Source organism: Odontesthes bonariensis, chromosome 17, assembly GCF_027942865.1.
Source record: "Odontesthes bonariensis isolate fOdoBon6 chromosome 17, fOdoBon6.hap1, whole genome shotgun sequence".
Classification (NCBI taxonomy): domain Eukaryota; kingdom Metazoa; phylum Chordata; class Actinopteri; order Atheriniformes; family Atherinopsidae; genus Odontesthes; species Odontesthes bonariensis.
Genome location: NC_134522.1, coordinates 4,035,843 through 4,042,129, shown reverse-complemented (window position 1 = coordinate 4,042,129; position 6,287 = coordinate 4,035,843).

The following is a 6,287-nucleotide window of genomic DNA, read 5'->3' as shown; positions in this document are numbered from 1 at the left end:
TTTCAAAAACCGACACTAGAAAAATAGGCTGAACTGGAAAAATTACCGGAGTTAATTCATGCACTCAGGTTAAAAAGCATTGATGAGCGCCTGGTTTGTTTGAATCCTCCTTTTGAGCTGGTTGGATAAAACTTTGGGTTCATTTGAGACATCCTAAAATAACTTAAATGTGCTTTTTTTGGAGTTATTCCAACCTCTTCTTTTCCCTGGGAATCATCGTTTTGGCGACAGTTCCCGATTCTGCGGTCAAGATTAAGCATCGTTCTGGAGTCTTAACTTTGGGGGTTGCCAGGTTGGTGAATTGAAGCCGCTTTTGATGTTTTCCCATTACACGGTGTTACTCGGCGTGGCTCTGTGCCACTGAGTGCAACGGAAGCAGCACTTTCGTCCGTTTTAACTCATTGTTTGGTTAGGTTTAGGCATCAGATTTAGATTCAGATTTATTTGTGACCCCCCTGAGACAATTAGTGTTGGAACAAGTAAAAAGGACATAAAACATAAAAGATATATAATACAGTGTGCTGAAACAACATCAGTAGCAGCCCCTACACAACTACAGGGTTAGGTTTAGGAAAGTTATTGTGATTGGGTTTAAACTGAACTTCTTCATAATGCGCAGATAATTTCACTTTGTTTATCTGGTTACCTTCACCATCGGTCCTGAATATGACGCCATCAGTGACAATAGGCAGAATTTACTCAATCTAAAGGATTGGCGAAACCAATAAGCTTATTAAATTCTATATATTTGGCAAATACCATAAGACTTTCAAAACTTAGGGCTAAAAACTGATCATAATTGAAGGTAATATTGCATTATAGGGATATCTAACAAACCAGCATGTTTCACATCTTGCAGTAAAATGCTCCAAAAGGTGTATTTTCTTCCTCTGAAGGATGAGCCGAGTGCCAGGCTAAATATAGATGTCCTAGTAATCCCTCTGGGCAGTTTGGGGAAGTTTCATCTTAGAGGAACATGCAGTATAACAGTTCTCCCAACCTGAGAGGTGAATCGTGTCACAATTGAGGAAAAAAAAGAACATTTTAAACCGCCGTTTTTCTCCCAAGAACACGTTAAACACGAAGCCGAAGCCCGTTTGTACAATTTTATATTTCTAAATATACAAACGGTGGAACATACCCCACCGCAGTCAGGGAAAATAAGACAATTTCAGACGATTTCGAAGTTGGAAAAAACACAACAGCCTGCATGAAGCAGCCTTAAAGCCCCCCCGGAGGTAAAGTCGAGATGACGTCAGTTTTCATTCAAAGCTGTTCCCTCCATCAAAGTGAAAAACAAAAAGCGGATTTTTAAATCCGAGCGACATCGATGAGGTCGCTGGCTCCAGCTGAGCACCGTATTTAACTCGCCAACACAGGAAAAAGACATTTTAAATCGTCAGAGACGTGCACCGACTTAACTTCTCCGTCACAACTTGAACCTTCGGGGGAGAAAAGTTCAATTCACTGATGCAAAAGCCGGATTTCTGTCACTTCTTTTTCTCGCGTTATCAGAAAATCGTCTTTGGGGAGCAGGTCCAGAAGTATCCGACTCACATTTAGTGGCTCTAAACATGCTAATTAGTAAGTGAAAGGAGCCCATTGATGGTGAAGCCCCCCTCTGAGTCTCTATCTGCTTCCCTATCTTTGCCTCTGCATCCTCTCTTTCATCACGCCTGCCGCCACCTGCTCCATCTCCCCCCCCGATCGATAGAAAAGCCAGAACCTTATCAACATGGTCACAGTCAGTGGAAACCGTCGGTCCATCCAGCGCGTCGCTCTCAGTCCCGTCCGGGCGGCGATGTGCCGTCATCCTGCTTCAAATCGTTTGTTTTCCTCCCCGGCATCTCTGCCGTTTCTTCCTCCCTCTTTCTTTCTTTACCTCTGCCGTTCTTCTCTTTTCCCGTCGCTCGTCTCCCTCCCTCCCTGCCTCTCTGCTGTGAATCATGCCTTCTGTCAGAGGAAGGTTTTTTTTTTTTCCTTTGACAAGCGCTCTCTCTGCCAACCAACACACCAACGCAAACCCTCCTCCTCCTCCTCCTCCTCTCTATCCCTTCTAGTTTTTCTTCTTCTTCTCTTTCTCCCATTTGCTCTCCACACAGCTTTGGGGCTTTAAGAGCTTTGGATCCTCAAACTTCTCCCCTCCATCTGTCTCTCCATTTCCTTTTTTTTACGCCGACCCTTCAATCTATTTCTTCCCCCCTTCGTTTCTACATTTAGTTTGACCTGAGTGAGGTACCCCATGGGAAATCATCACCATCACATATTTAAAAATGAGGTAATGAGGGGTATCTGTCTATCTGCTCCAGCTCCCACACACTCTCCTTTTCAGTGGCTCATTCCATCCCTCTTGTAGCCCTCTCAGTTTGCCCTCTACCTCCCACTCTTCACCTCAGCGTTAATGCAACACGCATCGGTGTGGAGGCGGCAGCGAGAGTTACAGAAACACAGAAAGAAAGACCAACAATGGATACTCACATGTTGTACAGTACAGTTTCAAAGCGTCATCAGCAACACCATCGTTTTTTTCCAAAAATAATTACGTGAGCATTTTGCTCTTTTCCACATAACAGCTGGCTTTTACCTTTGCCGCTCCAAACACTCATTTACAGACGGTGTGTGGGTACTCTGATGTCTATTATAGGGAAGGACGGAGTGGTTAGTTTGCACAGCAGCAGCAGCAGCAGGAGCCACGTTTGGACAAATAACCCCCTTCAGACACAAATTTAATCCAAAAACAAAGATCTCAGGATGAAGATGTCACGGTGATACAGCGCAGTAACAAACAGAGAAGTACTGAGCTCCATCACACTCAAAGATATGAGCCCAAGTCTAGATTTATGTATTTTACCCTTTCTGAAATGAGATTAGCCGCAATATTTATGTGCAGGTTCATGTGAAATAATCAGTGTTTTTGGTATCGATTTCCATCTCTCTGGATTTTCACATGCATAAAACATATATATTATATATCTGTATATGATGGAAAAACTAAACAAAAAAAGGGGAGCTTTAGGAATCACAACTACTACATGTAACACACAGTTTCAACAGGAAAAAAAACTAATTCTGAGCTTAAATTGATTGTAAATCAATATTTACACGAGCCAGTGGTAGGTTGGGTGCAAACAAACCAGTTTTGAGTCTTTTGGTTAATTTTTCCTTGAATTAAATCATATATTTTCAGTCACAATCACTTTGTGTCAGTGTGAACTACGAACAACACGATGAAACAGTTCGACCATAAAATCAAACAATAAACGGGAAAAATATGAGCCATAAAAAACTAGCTTCACTTGTTTGACACATCAAAGTGCACGTACACAGCTGTGATGTCACGCTGGGAAAATAAACTTTTCTGGCCGTTAGAAAACTCTTTGGCGGATAAAAAGTCCATGACATAAAAACATAGAATACAAAGATTAGTAAATAACAGCGGTTACAGCTGGAGGCGTCCTGTGAACAGTTTTACAGGCATCTCTGTTACTATTGCGGCCTGTGGGAAAAATGCTTTTTGGGCCACAGGGGATTTGTTGTTGCAATACCACGAGTGGCCACTGGGGAAAATCGGCGTGCCGGCTGTGTTCGAAACCGCATACTTCTCCTACTACTCATACTGGCCCTCATTTATCAAACTTGCGTAAGACGAAAAACGTGCGTAGGTCGTGTGTACGTTCTTTTCTGCGCAAAGGTTGGCATTTATCAAATCCATCGTGAGCGCAGGAAAGATGAAATCGCCACGACAGGTCTGAGGCCGTGTACGCACTTTTCCATTTTGACTTGCGGTGACTGCAATAGCATACATAAACAGCAGCGTCACTAGTGCGTGCCTCATGAGTCGCAACAAATCCATAGGTTAAAATTACAGACTTATCACTTCAAAGAAGGCCCATGTTTTATTTGACTTCAACATAAATATAAACATAAACGCAAATTAAATAAATTAAACAAGTACAACTCCGTAATTGGAAGAGTGATGGCTCATTATTCAACCGCGCACCCTCACACCGAACAGGAGAGGCGCTTTAACACTGCGCACTGTGGAGAGGTTAGGGCACCTAAAGGGCAGGTGGATCTGTCTCTCGGCTGCGGGGGGAACCCTTCTATATACGCCCGAAAAGGTATGCAATATTATTATTGCATGCGGGGTTCTCCATACATTGCCCAAAAAAATGGAGTGCCATTTCCAGATGTACATCCAGAGGACCCCGTACCCAGAGATCCCACCAGCCTGCACATTCTGTTATTCAAGGAAAAAAGACGTAGCTCCGATCAGGCCAGCCACCCTCTCCTCCAAGGCACTCAAATCCAAACCTGGATCGGAGCCCCCCCCCCCTCCCGTTTGTGACATGCTGCGTCGGAGAGCTGCGACCTTTTTTGTGGCCAATTTCATATCGGACCACTTCTTCCTGATCTTATTGGAGAAAAAGTAAAACATCGTTAAATTTTAGATTTCATTTAATCTGGAGTTTATCACATTTTATTGACCATCACAGTAGGGGAAAATACATAACTCGTCCGGTCTGCGATTTACATCGCCAACGCTGTTGACAGCTGGGACGGCTGTCAACAGCGTTGACAGCGTTTCTTTGCCGCCTTTCGTCTATCCATGTCGCAAATCTAGAGGTGCGGCCCTTTTGTAGAAGGCGTGGTTAGGATCATTACGATGGATTTCAGCCGCCGGATTTATCAACAGCCGCTCTGTCTTACGATGGGATTGGTGTGGTACGCATGTTCTGTAAATCTCACTTGAGCCTCTGCGTACGACGAGTTCTCCGCTCATATCAATGATGCTTTCTACGACGGCTTGATAAATGAGGGCCATTGACTTTTTACCCGGATGCATACTACATTCTCCGAACTGTTAGGTATGCATCATGAGGTTACTACTCATACTCAAACTACCCAAGATGCAACGTAATGTGACGTCGCCGATCGTCATTTCCTGTCAAAACGGCAGTTTCAAGCTAGCTACAACGAGGGTAGGTTCACTTCCTGTTTTCAAAACAAAAGCACCAATTGTATCGTAATGGCTTTCCCTATGATAAAAGGCAACGGGTATTTTATTTTGTGAAAATAACCGGAAGTGCGTTGCTCACTGCGGCTAGCTTTAGTGGCGCCGAATTCGTGGGAACAAAATTGTAAACAGCCGGTATTTTGTCAGGTTTTCAACACGTTGGGGATCTAAACGACTACTTTCTCACCTGAAAATGTTTCAAATGTTGCTAAAGTTTACAGAGTTTAGAGCTTAAGAGAAATCAGCTTCAGGCCAGCTGATTTCGGCTCGGGTAGGAGCGAAATGCATTGTGGGTAAACGCTCTGCATACTGTCTGATCGATCAGTATGTAGTATGGAAGTAAGCGATTTCGAACACAGCCATGGTCAGACATGGTTACGTTAACTTTCCGAGCAGCAAACAGCGTAACAGGCGCGGCTGTCGGCAGGCGGCAGCAGGCAGTGATATGAAGGGAGAGAAAATAGGGCCAAGCATTGCAAGGTCTGACTTTTTCCTGGAGAACCATTTTGTGATGCAAATGTATTACTCTGTTGAACGCATATTGTTCTGAGAAGCAAAACGCTTTATTTTTTAAACCCCAGCCAACTAGCAGGACTACCTTCATCAACACCAAAACGAGGCTGGAACTCTGCTCACAGGACGCAGCAGGGGGTAAGAAGATGTTCAGAAATGATGTTGCTGATATGGGATGTCATACAGCTTCATGTCAAAAGAGGCGAACTATCCCTTTAACCCTCGTCAGCAATTATGGGGATAATAATAATGGGGATCCATTTAAACAATAAACAATCTCAGGAAACAGAAGGTAAACAAACACATTTCACACTGAATCACAGCTGCTGGTCTTATCAAACACAACAAGCTCAGATCTCCGGTGTGGACACGAGCTTTACAGGCAGAGTCTCTCTGTACAGATGTATGTTTGTATGTTTATCATGTCGACTGAGATCCTCCTGCCCGTCTCTGCTCGACTGTCTCGGTGTTTTTCCCTAAAAGACGCACACATTCACACAGCCAACGCCACGAGAGCTCACACTGAAAACCAGCATGATAAAACAGAGCGTGAGTCAGTCTTTGTCTGTCAATCACACGAAGCATCATGGCCCCAATTTAACAAGACAGTGTTGGATGGAGCGGCATGCAGCCGAAACTGGGTTTTTAATTTGTATTAATGCTATTTCGCGAATAAGAATGCCTCCAAACATTACGATAAACCACTCACATGAGCAAAAACAGACCCAGCATTTCTGCTTTCTCACATATAAATCTA